Genomic DNA, 16,217 nt, shown 5'->3' with positions numbered 1-16,217 from the left:
TCTTTCTCAGCACTGAAGTAGACAAGGCAACACTATGGTATGCACTAAACAATTCCAGACTGCCTTGGTCAAGGACAGACACCTGTCTTATTTCACACATTTTGCTTCCTGAAACCCCTGCTTGGATTTACACCCCGGGAAATTGCTAAAGTTATAGAGGCCTAATTTCCCTTCCTTTTTGAGCCCTATTCCTGTGTTTTGTCTAGTGCATGAGAACCGAAATATTACTGTAGCATGTTCCTGCCAGCCACTGTTTTGTTGGTGACCATGTAGCAAACCTATCACCAGTGGATGCCCAGACCATGCTTCAGTTCATTCCAGTTAATGAACTACTTGCATATTGCCATGCTGAAAGCCATGTACATATCTAGATCTGATGCCTCTGTCTGATGAATTAAAATATTAAGCTGAGAAGTAATAAGCTTTCTGAGGGGTGTCAGCTTTCCACCTTCTCATTCCATTTCTTGGCACTCTCAGTATGGCTTTGTCTTTTCAATCCATAGGTAGTTTTATTCCAGCGACATGTCAAATGACTAGACTTCTTTCCAGCCAAAAAATTCTGACATGTCATTTAAAAAAAAAAAGAACACTAAATGTTTCAAGTTTACAGCAGAAAAATATTTGATGAAAATAAGGTTTTTTCTGTGAAACACATTGTTCACAAAACTTTCCTTTATTTGAAAAATCGGTTTTCCATCAAAAATGTTTTCATCAGAGAGTTTTTCTCCCAGCCTTTTATTCAGTATGCAGTCCTGCTAACAGTTAGTGAGGTGCAACATCTGCTGACTTCAGTCAAAGTTGCACCCCAGTAATTGAAAGCAGAATTTGGTCTGTTCTTTGTAAGGTGTGTTGAATGGACAAAATCTCGCATTGACTGAAGTGTTAGTCTTAGCAGTGAAGTGATCCTCTAATTTAATCCTCCACTCTATTCACGTCTCAGATACGAAATGCTTAATAAACTACAGCTTAATGGTAAGGGTGAGTTACCCATCAGCATATTTCTCAGCCAAAATTGTTGAGTAAACTACTCTTAATAGTAGGTTTATATTACCATTTAGATTACTGAGTAAAAACTAAATTTGAGGTTTTATGTATTATGTGTTACTTATATAATAGACAATATAAGTAGGTTTATTTTCTCAGCTTCCTCCATTTTCATGTTGGATATTTTTTTATTTTACATATTAGTGGTAGATTATGAATGATGGTTTTCTATTTTATACACTACATGTATCCATGTAAATGGATTTCGCATCCAATGTGTAGTTTCCTGGGATATGAAAAAGAATATTCCCAAACCTATAATTCCGTGAGAGCTCTGGTACAGGTTCATTTAGGTCCCAGACATACCTGACATTTCATCATTCCTGGACTCAAACTTGTTTTTCATATGTCTTGTGCCACACATAACAAGCTATACTTTTACAGTTTTATGTTGTTTCTTGCCCACCAGAGTGGGTTAAGTATGTATATTTATCATATGATGAGGTTTTAAAACATGAGTACTCTTAATGTTAATATATTATATATGCATGTACTGTTTAATTATACATTTAAATTTAATTTAAACTTTTATTTGTGTGCTGATGACTTTATCTTTTCTTGTGGTTCTTTTAGTCTTAAATAGTCTTGTGCTTGTTTCTGTAATTTGCTGATCAACAGAGTTTCAGCTCTTACTCTGATTTTTTTGCTACTAAGAAACTTCAGATTTAAAATATTCATCTGTACTTAAAACGTAAGTTTTATGAAAGTATTTCCTCCGAGAACAATGTAACACAGAAATAAAATTGATAAGTTGCCTGCACTATATTTGCAACCAGCACCTGATATGCTGAATGTCTGCAAGTCAAAAAAACCCACTCAAATACTTTTTGCAGAATAATTCACTAAGGTTTGGGTAGAGTAGAAAAATACATTTCTATACCAGTTTTTAGGAAATTAAGTACTTTTGGTTCATGTTTTTGAAAATTTTGGCATGAAAAGTTCTCGAAGAATTGTGAATCTATTGAATGTTTAAATAACTTCTGTTTAAGTGAAATACTTGTTTTGAAGTGACAAAGATCTTATGCCTGTTAGAAACATTTAAATAAAAGCAAAGTTGTGGTCTCACTACATGCCAAAAATATTTATGTACAATTTTAAGCATACACGTATACCCAAATTAGTAGTGTTATTCAGGGGAATTAAATTTTATAGGCATCTGAAACCTGAAGCCTTTGTGTTTTGTACTTATATTTTTGCCAACAGCAGTTTTGTACTAGTCCAATGAGAGACCTCACCATTAATGACATGTTAAAAGAAGCAAACAAAATATTTATTATCTAATTCACTATAAATTTTAATTGCCAGCTGTAATAGCATAGATTTTCACAGATATTCTTAAAAGTCTTGACCTGTTTTAAATCTGTGATGAAAAATATTCATATTATTCTAATAATCTTTGTTTTAAATTCTTCTTTCTAGATAACAAGATATTTCTATGAGCAGTTGAGTTCCAAAATCTCTGTAATACAATTCTACTGGACCCTAATATGTTACCCCAGCAATTATTTCGTCTTTCAAAGTTTTGCATCAGTAGGCAAAGACACAAGTCTAATATGCAGAATTCATGTTGTGGTGTTAAATACTGGTAGAAAAGAATGTAGGTGGTACAATAGCATGGAACAATTCACTGAACCATTTAAAGCTCATTAAATTGTGTTGATCAATCATTCTAAATAATGGAGAAGGAACAAAAGTGAATATTGTGAGGAATGAGGATGGGGCATGATTTTTCAGCAAGAAAAGATTTCCTGGCTTAACATAAAAATATAAAGTGTTAACAGAGTCTTAAAATCAATATACTATGAATTAGCAGTCAGCAGAGAACAGCCAGATGACAAGGGGAATATGATTCATTTCTTAGAACGACTAAGATCTCAGGCAGCTTGTTGAGCAGAATATTTGAAGACTGTGAATAGAGTTAAAAGAAATTCCTTTAATTTGATCTGGAAGTGTGTTTATGATGGATGTAAAGCACTTGAATTCTACTGAGGATTTCCTCTTGTGCTGCAGTCTTCCTGACTCTGCTCTTTACAGCTGTTCTTTAAGTACTAACTACTGAGCCAGACAAGCTAGTCCTCTTACACCTTAATGCATGAAAATGAAGTTTCCAGCTCTAGCCAAGTAATTAGATAACCCAACACTGACAAAATGATGATAAAGAAGTGAAGAGGAAAGGATCCCTAAATAATCAGATCATTTCTCAGGGATTTAAAAGAAAATGCATTTTGATGTTTTTCAAAAGACACTCAGCCGTCTTATTCTACCTCTTTCATTTCTTTCATTTCATCTTAACAATTACAGTTTGTTCATCAGAAGAACAACATCCATAGGTGTTCTGGATGCAAACGAATGTGGATTGCCTTAATATGGGAAGTGACAGCCTCTGGCATTTGTCTGAATATTAATGCTGAATCGGATGGAGAAATCATTATGGCTGATGTTTTTGGTTAAGTTTAAAATGTCAGAAGCCTGAGTTTAAGTGTTCATGACAGCAACAAACATTTTTGTAATTTTTTTAATGCTTAAGTTTCAATTTAAATTCAAATTTTCACTTTTTTTTTTCTTTTTTTTTTGGTCTTTGAGACTGTTTGGGAACTTTCATTGTTGGTGGATTGGGAGAAATCTGAAACCCACTTTGACATGAGGGCAAAATCCCATTATCTGTAATTGCAGCTAGCACCTTTTCTTTTTGTGCAATCAGCCTATCTGTCTCTCTTTCTTACTTGGTCATATAGGACAACCTTTTCAGAGGAGCTCATGGCCAGTTTTTTGAGTTGTCCCAGCGTGGGCCAGATTTTCAGAGCTGCATCCTGCAGTTCCCACTGTTGTGTTTACAGGCAGACATTCAACAAAGCTGTTGAACTCTTTTGAAAACCTGGCCACATATTTCTGTGTTAGCTTCAGAGATAAAAACTGGGCACTAGCACTGTGTGGTTGAGCTCCTCTGCTATTTCTGACTTTAGAGGATGCCTGCAAGTTCTGGTGGTGCACACATCAGGACTGCAAGCTGTCTGAGAGGTCGGGAAGTCTGGACAGTCTCATCTTGCATGGAAGCGGGTGTTGGAGGACACTAAAAGACTTTAGCATGTGACTGGCCCCAGTCAATGAAAGGTGTGTTCTTGTGTCCCATGAAGCTATGGTCGTATAGCCAGGCCAAATGTAGGTGCAAACTCACTCTGTTAAACTCTAGATCTTAAATGCCTCTCTCTTCATTTTCTAAAGCATGTATTTTCCTTCTTTAGCAAAGTGCCACCTGTTAGTGACCTCCTGGTTCTGCAAGTGCAGTGGTGGCCCTTGCTGTAGTATATCTCACTGAGCCCTGCAATGAAAAAAAAGGTCTGAAGACTAGATTTAAAGAGAGGATGAACTTGAGCTCAGACAGAAGCACTCCTGGAGCAGAGGAGAATGAACGGCTCCTTGTGCAGAGTCTTGATAGATGACCATGCTTGGCGGCAGAAGGGAGTATGAGGTGAAGCAACCTGCTGAGAATAGGGAGGGAAATTCTGGATGTCCGCTGGAGATTAATAACTGAGTAACCTCGGTAGGAAGTCTGATAGGTACAACCACAATAGCAGAAATCTCCCCAGCACACGCACTGTGCTTTCGAGCATTAGCCTCTCATTCCTCAGCGTTCCCACACAGAGCCTTCTGCCTTATGAACTGGACCTCACCTGCTGTGCTTGGTGTGAGATCCAGTACAGGGAGGTGCTGATTACTGCTGTAGTAGTTGTAGACCCTCCCACATCAACACTTCTTCAACCCCACTGGTTTTGCTGCGAGTGGTGGCAGGTCCCCAAACTGTAAATCCTCTAAGGCAGGGCCTGTGGGTGGCTGTACACATGCAAAATGTCAGCTACGCTTGAGGGATAACATACTCAGAAGCACCTAAGTGACTTAGAAGCTTAAGTCCCCAGCAATTTCGATTTCTATGCAGCCTCTAAATTGCTTTGACGTTCAGAAAGACTAGGGCTATTCAGATGTTTATTGACTTCTACAAACATTCCCACTGGTGTTTAACAAATAACAGTATATTCCCTCTTCGGGGGACTAGAGTGAGTAACAGACCACTTCCCTTGAGTAGCACAGAGGAGAACTGAAGGCCTGTCCTCTGCTCATATCATTTATTTTGGTAGAAAATGTGCAGGTTTTTTTCAGGACTTCTGAAGTTCCTCATTCAGGTGCCTGTTCCCCATTTTAATTCTGGTTTTCTCCTCCCCTTTCTAACACTTCAGACTTTTAATTGGATTGGGGGGAAGGGGAATGGCTGTTTCTTTTCCATTTATTGTGGTAGAGAATGGGGGATGGAGGCCAGCTTTCCTGGACTCTTATATTCAAAATACCCATAAATAATTAGTTACAGGGATCTAGCTTCCCTGTCCTTTTAAGGCCTAATTCAGGTTCTTTATCAAAATGATTTAAAATGCCTTTCTCAGTAGGAAGCCATATTTCAGAGCTTGTATTTATTAGACTTCTCAAAAAGTGTGTTTTTAATGCACATCCTGACTTTCTGCCAAAACTGTCCACTGTAACATTGGGACTGGAGCAACCCTTTGTATAAGGAGTTATATTTATTAGTTTTTTACATATTGATACAGAGCAATTCATCTAAATAAATCATACACAGAACTGGCACATAAATCTCCCAGTCTTTGCTACTCACTGTACTATATTACTATCCTGACAACCTTCCCTCAAACACAGAAAAACTTTCCTCTTGGTTTACTTTTTTCTAGTTCTCTTGAAGTGTCAATAATTTTCCTGGGTTGTGTAGCTTGTTGTTGTGAGCTGTAAGAGTTTGGGCTGTGGATTTGTTTTATTACACAGGGACAAGAAAACCTTACTGCATTTTAAGGTAGAGCAAACAGCCTTGAACCCTGCAAAATGTGTAAGGATCATAAAGTAGTAAAGCAAAGGCAGATTTCACGGTAGATGGTTGAATATCTGAATATTTTAGCATTATGAGCCCATTACAGCACTGAGAAGAGATTCCTTCCTTCTGTACAAGAAAGTACAACGTTTCTTGTGCTGGATGGCTAGTTTGAGGACTACAGTTTGCTTCAGCAGTCTCAGGACTCCCAGAATAAGTGTGTATGCATGCGTGTGTGTGTAGATCAGAATGATCCATTCTGCGACACCCTCTATCCCCCTCCCAAATTGTTTCCTGCACTCTGAGCAGAAGTTGCATATGAGACAGTCTGGGCCTAATTACTTTAAGCAGATGCAAAGCCATAAACCAGGTCATTCATGGGTATGATTCTGTGTAACCTTCTGGCAATTTACACCAGTGAAAGCTCTGCCTGGCTGTATTTTGAATACCTCTCATGTTGAATCCTGGGGATGTAACAGCCTGCTCTAAAAACTAAAGTTCAGTCTTTCCCAGTGATGGTTTAAGAGCTGTGGCTTTCCAAAGGGATTTTGTAGTACTGGGGACCATCAGTCCAGAAGGCTCTGGTATTTCTGACAAAAGGGCTCTGACATCCACGCAGTACTCTTGAAAGTTCAGAGTTTGAAAACTGGGAGCTCTGTAAGAAATCATTACAATAAAAGATAGAACAGATTCTAGCAAGTGTTCAATCACTCAGCATGATGCCACTTAGAGGCAGAAGACCTTAAAACAACCAGCAAGATGTCTGCAGAAGAAACCTCTGCTGCCAGTTCTCGGCACTCTGTATCCTGCCATTTGATGCCTTTCATCTTGGGTGAGTTCAGCAGACGGGTTGCAGTAAAGGCTGGGTCAGCGATCAGAGTCTGGGCACTGCTGATGAGGCTCGGTTCAGGTGTCATGTGGGAAAGGGCTTGCTTGTGCAGTGCACTGAATAAAGTCAGGCCTTAGGAAACACTGGGGGCTAATAGCTTACGCTGAACCCCACTGCGTAACCAACCGCTCCTCATGTGGTTTTGGCTGTACGGTAGGTGCGGGTGGCGAGTGCAGACGGTTCAGCTCTTCCAGTCCCCTTCAGGGGATCAGGTTTTGGAAGCCAGGATCTGTGGGCATGGTTTCCACCCGTAGAGCTCAGGGAGACACTGGTCACAGCCATGGGGGTACCGGGGTCTCACCTCCTGCATGAGAGCAACCACAGAAGATGAGTGGGCCAGTCATGAGAACAGGGATGAAATGACCAGCAGGATGTCTCTATATAGTGTCCCTTGCTGTCTGTGAAGCTCAAAATGCCTCCAAGCTAAACATTTTTTTCCTCTAGTTGAACTATTTGAATTAGCAATGCCAACAGCCCTACCTTTAGAGGATCACTTCAGAGGTCTTACAGGGCAACATCTCCTCCCCAAAGACTTTCTCTGATATGTGACATGGGGTTGATCCTCTCTTTTAACTATATAAGGGCCACAGCCATCCTTTTATTCAATAGAAGAAAATAGAAATATCCAATTAAATGCTAGGATAATTTTCCTGATTGAAAAACCAGTATCTTATATGAGGATGCTTAGTTTAGAAATAGAGAAGCTGAGGCACAAAGGTGCAGTGACCCGCAAGGGGCCACCAGTGACACTGCTGTCAGCATTCACCTCTGACTGGTGTCCAGCTGTCACCATCTCCTAGATCTGTCACTGGGAGGACATTTGGGGAAGAAAACAAACAAGGAGACCCTTTGTTTGCAAAAAAACTTCCTACAATGCCCTCCTAGTACAAACTATTCCAATGGGAGAAGGGGTTGTTGTCAGAATGTGCCATGTCAGACTGGCAGTTCATGTTTTGATGGGTAATTCGGTCAGGCCTTCCTCTGGCTAACTCTGTCTGTAAAAGGGTGATAGGATTAATTTGAAAGTTCAGCTCTAAGTGCACTTGAACTAGAAGAATTTAACTCTATTTATTACTCTTTATGTTATGCAGTTTTATTCATAAAGGGAATAAACACATGCAGCTAAACAGCAATATGTACCACTAGTAATTTTAATGAATTATGATTCTGACATTTTTCCTATTTAATATTCAAATATATTGTTTACATTCTACCTTAAAAAATATTTCATAAAATGGCATAATTCTTTTAAAATACATGTAAACTTGCCTTAGGAGAACAAATTTGTTTGGATGGTAAACAAAAATTCTGTTGTTTTTTTTTTTAACTTGAATTATATGTGTACATCATAAAATATTTCCATGTACTTTCAAGAATAATTGAAGCATATGTACCCAAAGTGTAATACTTTTCATAATGGTTTCAGACTAAATTATCCATTATATGGGACTAACACATAAAAGCCTTCCTCTACATCAAGTGATAGATCAAAGGGAGGAACGATGGCTTGTCCACATGCATAAACCACACCTCTCAAATTCTGAGAACAAGGATATGCAGTCTGCATTTTAACTACATCTCCATGACATGAAACGGTATTCCTGTGTCTCCTACTGCGGGAGAGTCAGGTAGTCCTGGCTACAAAGATTTCCTTTTACATTTCTCCCCTCTTTTTTTTTTTTTTTTTTTTTTGTTCCATCTTATGGATGACATTTCAGTGACTAGTCCTAAGTAAGTCTAATTTGAAAACTAAGCTTCACTCAGTTTCTCCTGGAGCAGTGGGGGAACCTGTCGGGGGGAAGTGCGATCCTCAGTCATTTCGTGGTAAATCCATGAACCCCAACCCCAGTCCTGCAGCCTGGGGGATGGATGCTGGTGGAGATGTGCTCCTGCACAAAGCCCAAGCAGCTTCCACGGGTGCACCATGAGGACTGCCGTCTGCCTGTCCCATGGGTGCCCATCTTTCTGTTAGCGGTTAGAGCCCAGGGTTGAGAGGCAGACCGTCTCCTCTCTACCAGCCAGTTTGTTGATCTCAGATGAATTTAAAAATTTCTGTGCTTCATTTTCCTATCTGCGAAATTAATCTGCTAATATTTCCACCCTCATAGAGATTCTTTAATTACTTTGTCTACCTAAAATGCTTTCCTTTGGGTGGATGCTGTGAGGGAGACAAAATGCTGAGCAACATTGCTGGTAAGTACAAATGGATCCCTCTAAGACAGGGATCCAACAGTCTCAGTTTTTGGGGTGGTTTTTGTGTTTTTCTCACCACCTCTCTATTAGTAATAAGAAATGCAAACTTATTGGTTTAGTGGTATAATTAAAGATATTTGTGTTTGAAATTTGACTGCAGTAGAAGATGTATAGTTTCATTTAAGTGCATGCCTAGATCTGGTATCCCAGCCAGTAGATTGGATGTTAGCCCAATTATTCCCATTAGAGTCTGGTTTCCAAGCATTGATGTACTACCATGATCAGAGAATAAAGTTCCTTAATATAACCTACCCTCGCTGAAATGTAAATGTACCTTTTATTATTGTCATGGCTGCTAAAAATGTGAAGTGCACTGGGGAAGTGCTGAGTTGAGGCACCAGAAGAAGAGGCTGTGATCATGGAAAGGCTGAAACTTCTCCTCTGATCATTTCTGACAGCTCAGAGTGGTTCTTCCACAATTGGAACCACTTGTGCTGCTTATTAATATAATGAAACTTATCCTCCAGCAAAAACAGAACCAAAGGTTGACACAAGAGTGGAGGGAGAGGCTGAAATCTGATCTGGTTAGGGATCTCTTAAAGATGATGGAACACTAATAAAATCCAGTCTGCTTCCTACCTCCATTACAACTCCCACTCCCAGTCTGTCTTCACAAGCTAAAGTGAAATAATGGCTCCTTCCAGAGCCAAGCCAAACCCAGCGTTCTGCTTGAGTACCAATATACCCTAACAGCATCTAATGGTCTTTGGCACCAGAGCCTGTTTTGGTACCTTCCCTAATCTGTGAAATTCTTTATTTTGATTCCAGGGGGGGGCTGGATGAGGCCTGTAAAATACTTCTTACTTTTTCAGGAATAGACTTTTTTTGGGTTGTTTTTTTTTTTTTCTTTTAATTATTTTGGGAGGTTAAAAAGAATGTTTCCATAGTACTTCAGAAAAGCTCAGTGTTTGGTACGTTTTCACCATGGACAAGAAGTTAAGAACAGAAAAAAACATATTTTTTTCCATTAGCAATGGATTAGAGAAGTAGTCTAAACTCTGCATTTGTTAGTATTCCTCAACACCAGGAGGGTGATCATGAGATGTGGAGTGAAAAAAAATACCCTAACGATTAAAAAAAAACCAAACACAAAAAAACCTGAGGTCTTCAGACTTTTTAAGGAGTAGGTAGGAAAGTAGCTAAACAGAACTGTAAGGGTAAGCAGGGCAAAATGTCAGAGTTGATTTAACTCATTACATTTAAGTGCAAAATAAGGATGAAAGTTTAGTTTAAGAAAAATTAAGGAAATACCCAAGAATGAGTTTACAAAGTGCAATATTTTCTCTCAAAGCTATAGGGTTAGCAGGTTGATATCCAGCATCTGTGACTGATTAGGGGCATTTGAGGTGGCAGGTGGCTTTAGGAAATGGAAACCTTGCCGGGCTTTACAAATACTTTCTGTAGTTAGGCAAAGTTATTTGATTTATTCTCACTGGTTCTCATTCTATACCCTGGTTTAAAATCTATCAACTTCTCTTAATCTATGTTAATATTTTCTTATAGACACAGTGTTGTGAAAATTTTCCAATCAGATTCTTTAGAGCTGCCCTGGAGAATAATAGAGTTACTGGGTTTACACAACCAAAGGCTGTGTTAAGGTGAAGAACATAAATCATGGCGTTTAAAAATGCCAACCAAATCTTTGAGACAGTAATGAGATCAAGAACCAGATCTGATCTTATTTGCTCCTGACAATTTTAGAGAGACCTATAATTCTGCATACTTCCAATATGTGTGGTCATGTTGAAATCGCATGTCTGTATTAAGAAGCCAACCCCAAAAAAACCTACGAGGCAGTCTTAAAGGGTGCAGCTGGGTTCATGTACACCGCTGTGCATGAGTCACACACTTGGAGATTGAGCAGGGAAAGGCAAGCTTACTGTGTATCTGTTCTTTGCTCTGGTCAGTAGGCCATGAGCTCCTCTGAGGCTGTGCAAAATGCAGGATACTCCTCTTTTGGTTTGGATGGGAACCAAAACTTATCTCTGGGAAGAAATACTTGGAAGAGAGACTCAAGACAGGAAAGTAAACCACATGGGAAATGGCTGGAACTGCTTTGCAAATCGAGCCAATATGCAACACTGGCTCCCTTAAAAAATGGTAACAATAGGTAAAATAGAATTTGCAGCTGCGAGTAGTACAACTATAAGATGATTCAGGGCAGGTGGAGTTAAAAATCTCAATTAGCCTTCCCAAATAACATTCCTGGGGAATAACTCAAGGAGCAAATACCACAGAAGCCCCAGTATAAGTTTGTTATTACTGGAGAAGAAAAATCAGCATTCAGCCAAACCTTTTCATTACCTGATATTGTAAAACCAGTCCTGCAGTGCTGTCTGAGATGTTCGAACCTCGGCACTTGTCCAGGTCCATTTCCAGCTATGGATTGTCTGTGTGTGCTCTTCTGCAGATTTATTCTAAATCGCCCTTCCTGAAGCTGTTCAGCATTCTGATTTATAGGACTTTACTAAGCTTCACATAGCCTTTTCTTTTCTTTACTAAGTATGTTTTACTACTTCGTATTTTTTTTCCAGAGAAATAGATTTTATTGGACAGGGGTTCACACATAGCTGCATAATGTTTGTCTTATGGATTTTGTATTAAACCACTTTAACACTTTTTGTAGACCCGAGGAACTCGGCAAATACTGTGAGTGAAATGCCCTGAGCTTCATCTTGCATGCTTTGAACTGAGCACGGTGAACTTTGCCTAGTTACCGAGCTGACACGTGAGCAATCCATTTGCAATTCAGAGAGAGAGGGAGAGAGAGAGAGGGCCTGATCCTGCTCTTACAAAAGCCAAAGGAAAACCTGCTGCTAACTGCAGCAAGACCAGCAGCAAAATCATAATGAGTGTTTAAGATGATATTTCACAAGTACAGTAATGTGACAATCATGATGAAGTGATGGTTTTTCCAGAGGCAGTGTCTGAATTAATAGGATCTTTCCAACTAGCTCTCCTTGAAATGGGCTGCAAGTGGTAAAATAAATAAATAAAAAGTCTCTAGGATAGTTTCCCATTGTCAGATTTTTATTCGTTTAATAAATAGCTGTTATATTTTGAAGTCTGCTTTTTTTTTTCCATCATTGTCAACTTCTCCTTCTTTATTGTAGCATGAGTAATCTAATTTTTCTGCATAGCATGTTGCAGTTTGATAGACAGGTCTCTGAGGGATGCCTTATGTGTCAGCATCAGTGAAAATGACTTCTGAGGTTGGCTCACACCCCTGCGCGAGCATGGAATCCAAATCACCCCAGAGTTACGCATCCACTTGCCCCACGCCTCGCTGCTGGATAATGTATTCATTTGCCTCTGGCAAAAAAAAAAAAAAAAGAGAGATCCTCCATCGCATACTGATCTCATGTGGAAGAAGCCATAATTGGGACTGGTCACATGTTAAAAGAACTGTAAGCTGCTCTTTGCTGTCTGTGTAGATAAAGTTCATCTCTCTTAATCTGTACCTATAGATCATCACGTAAGGTTTGGAGACCTAGCAATTCAGACACGTATTTCACAAAAAAAAAAAAAGAAATGCAAATAGGCTGGAGACTCCCAGGTCTGTCTGTCTTCCAGAATCCCATCGTAGTGGCAAGAGATTTTTATTTGGCTCCATCACTACTTTAGTTTATCAGTAATAATTAATGGCTTGTGTAATTGCATTCCCCACTTCAATCAAGGACAGAGATTTCAAATCCACAGTTCTAGCAAGAAAGCATTAACAAATCAGCTGCCATCTCTTTTTCCTTTTCACAGGCAGATGCAGACAGGCAAAGGGGGATTGTTTGCTTCAGGTGCATATAAAGCTTTACAGCTTGGCTTCCAAGAGGATTCTTTGGGACTGAGCTTCCCAAGATTCATGCCTCATTCCATCCTCCCAGAAATACACCCTAAATAATTTGGGTCCCGACTATTTCAGATCCTCACATGAAGCCTACTGAACGGACAGGAAGATTTCCAGTGACTCATCTGTTTCCAATTAGGCTCCTAAGAGCACTCCTGCCCTTTCTTCCTGCTTGTAATAGCTGGAGAAGTTATTAGATCTGCTGGGTCTAGCTGGGGGCTCTGGATGGTCTGCCACTGATTTCTGTGGATGTGGATCATCATTGCTCTTTGACTCAGTTTCCCTGTTTGTGAACAAGACCTTTACTAAAGGCACAGTCTCTCCAAGGCATGGAAGAGACGCTGAACACCTGATATGAATGCTGCTACCTGACAAAACTGTAATTGCTGGCAATGACACTAGACCTGAATTTGCAGATATGAAATAAGGCTGTAATTTCTGATTTCACTATCATCCCACTTCCAGGTAGAGAAATGGAGCCAGTTTTAGTACAAACCCAGCACATTCAGTCTTCTTAGCCTTCAGTCTGGATAGCTGCAAAGATGAACAGAAGAATTTTAAGTCTAACATTTTAACTCAGCTTGATATGCTTCACAGTAGCATGTAAATAAACTACCTTATTTGGAGCACTCTAGTCCTGACATATAACCCATTTCTCATTTAGCAGATTTAATTTTGCAGGCTATGTGCATTTTTTACATGACAAGATGCTAGGAGACAGGTCTTTATCATAGAAAGCCACCAACAGCAGAAATTCTTAAAACAGTCCATCATTGCTGCTCTTTCAGACTAGGAGCCCGAGACAATTCTAGCATGGGGTTAGTCATATATGACATTAGGCATAGCTTTATTAGCAAACTTTATAACTCTTAATCGCTGCTGTATTTCCTGGCAACTCTCAAGTAATAATGTCAGTGGATATCAAATCTTAAATACTTAAGGTTCAATTATGATCTTGCAGAAAACAGAGGCTGCTCAAATCCAGTCCAGACTGTGAACTCATGATCTGCTGTTTACTTAAAGTATATAGAAAGCACTTGACCTCTTCTCAGTGGCATCCATGTGGAAACACTCGACAATAGAGGCCTTCCTTGGTTTTCTTAGGAATCATGTTTCGACATTTTTATCTCCTCTAATTAAGGTCAGCGGTCATATACTCCCACTTCTCTCCTCACCCCACTCTTCCACCAAAATTGCAGGCACTTATCCAGCTCCAGTTACCCTGCATGAAACATACTGGGCCCAATTTGTACATATGCAATTCTGGGGCGGGAGTGAACAGAGTCACAGAGGTTTGGGCCTTTGCTGAACCAAATGCTGTGTCTGAGCTTTTGTGTTCACATGCTCCTATACCACGATGAGCAGCAGAGTCTAATAGTCAGAAGAAAACAGGAGGCAGGGGGGTAGGATTGCTGCAAATATAATTCCACTATGAGACTATTTCCTAACCCACAATGCATGTTCCCACCCAGTGGGGAAGGTGTGAGAGATTTCTGAAGGAGGACAGCGAAGAGCGAATCTCATCTCCCTTTGCAACACTGTAAGTGCTAATTGCAGGCGGGAAGGAAGGGTGTAACTGGTAGACATCCAGGAGAAAGCCTGGGGAATACGGCACAAGGACTCATTTTGTCGTTGTCGAAGAAACCTGTGAGCACTTCACATCCCAGCATCCCTGGAAAGTTTCACTTCGACACTGCTGTGCTTTGACTCAAGCCCTGGCTGCATCTTCATGAAAACCCTCATCGCACTCAGTGGGGCACTTCCAAGGAATGCTAATGCCCCAGCCAAGGCCGTTGTGTCAGGCTGGCAGAGGACACCTCCCAGCCCACCACCAAGGCTGAAAGAACACATCCCACTGAATAAAGGGCATGTGGGGACTAGAATTATCATTAGAAAGCCCTGGTAGCTTTTCGGAGCGCTATACATGCTGCTTAGTAATTATCTCTTTTCTACCAAAAAGATGATTTCTTTCTATTATTATTTATTATTGCTGAGTAGATAGATAGCAGCTAAGGATGGTTAACAATGAAAGGGAGAGGTTTGTGAAATAAAACTCTGTGTTGGTAGAAGTCATCTTACATATGTAAAATCAAAATTGGGCCAAGCGGCTGCAGACCTCAGTATTTATTTAGACTTGTAGCCGATGCATTGCACTCTTTCCCTTTAGACTGACCTGGTCTCATTTCTCACACATAGCAGAGTATCATTTCCAGAAAAGAGCCAATGCTGTCCCTTTTTTATTAAAAAAAAACAAACCACAACACAACAAAACTAACAGAGTTGTGCCCTACGTGAGATTGTCTTGACCCTTTGCAAAGGCAGGTCTGCGAGCCAGGTCCTCAGCGCCTCCACCAGCACGTGCTTCCAGCCGAATGCCTTTACTCATGCTGAGCCCTGCCATGGGTGCAGGATCAGGCCGTCTGTTTTCTGAAGAGAATAACAGCCCCAAAACATGATTTCCCCCCCATGCTGTTTTTTTAAGTAGCTGGAAATGTCTGTTTGCTTCTAAGGGTGGAGCAGGGCAGCCTGTGCTGTTGTGCAGCCGGCGCAGCGCCGTGATTCCTCACCCCAGTGGCACAGGGACGGCGTCGGTAGTTTCCTGGCGCCGGAGAGATGTGTCAGAGTGATCTGACAATGCGGAGAGATGGATTTGTCATGTAAAAGTAGAAGTTATTAGCTCCCAAAATGTTGTCAGCAGCGGGGCAGCTAGTGCCGCCACGGTGAAGGCAAGTGATGGGCCAGCATAGCCCCGCAAAAGGTTTTGTGTTATCACTTATTGGAGAATAGTGCAATAAAAATAAAGGATGTTCAGCCTGAAAGAGCTCAGCCGCTCATGCCACAAGGAAGATCATGCTTAATTAAATACTGAACCCCTTTATACATTTGCACCAGGCTCTGAATTGCATTCCCTTTCCTTACAACCAGAGGACTTTCCCACATCTTCAAAGATTTTAGAAATAAGGCTAGTCTAGAGTTTTGTTACCCCTGGAACTGAAATGAAGCTACTTTGGAGCTGGAAATCAGCAACTCTTGAAAATCACTCTGCCAGCAGAGCAGGCCAGGAAGAGAAAAAATACAGTATCCCAGAAGTGAACTACAGGGTGACTTTTTAGTAGCAAACTATATTATTACTTAGTACCTGCTTTGTTTTTATGTGGGAGAGCTGGGTTACACATCTTCCATTTAGTTCTGTAACTGACTCTTGCACTTCAGATATTCCTTGTTTCATTTCTGCAGCACTTTCCTGACTCCTTTTTAGGGAAACCTTCATATTCCTGCCAAAATGTAGTCAGCAGGGACTGCTTAGACATCCTCAGACCCCC

Source organism: Phaethon aethereus, assembly GCF_964289735.1.
Source record: "Phaethon aethereus genome assembly, chromosome: 12".
Classification (NCBI taxonomy): domain Eukaryota; kingdom Metazoa; phylum Chordata; class Aves; order Phaethontiformes; family Phaethontidae; genus Phaethon; species Phaethon aethereus.
This window is presented reverse-complemented; position numbering follows the sequence as displayed.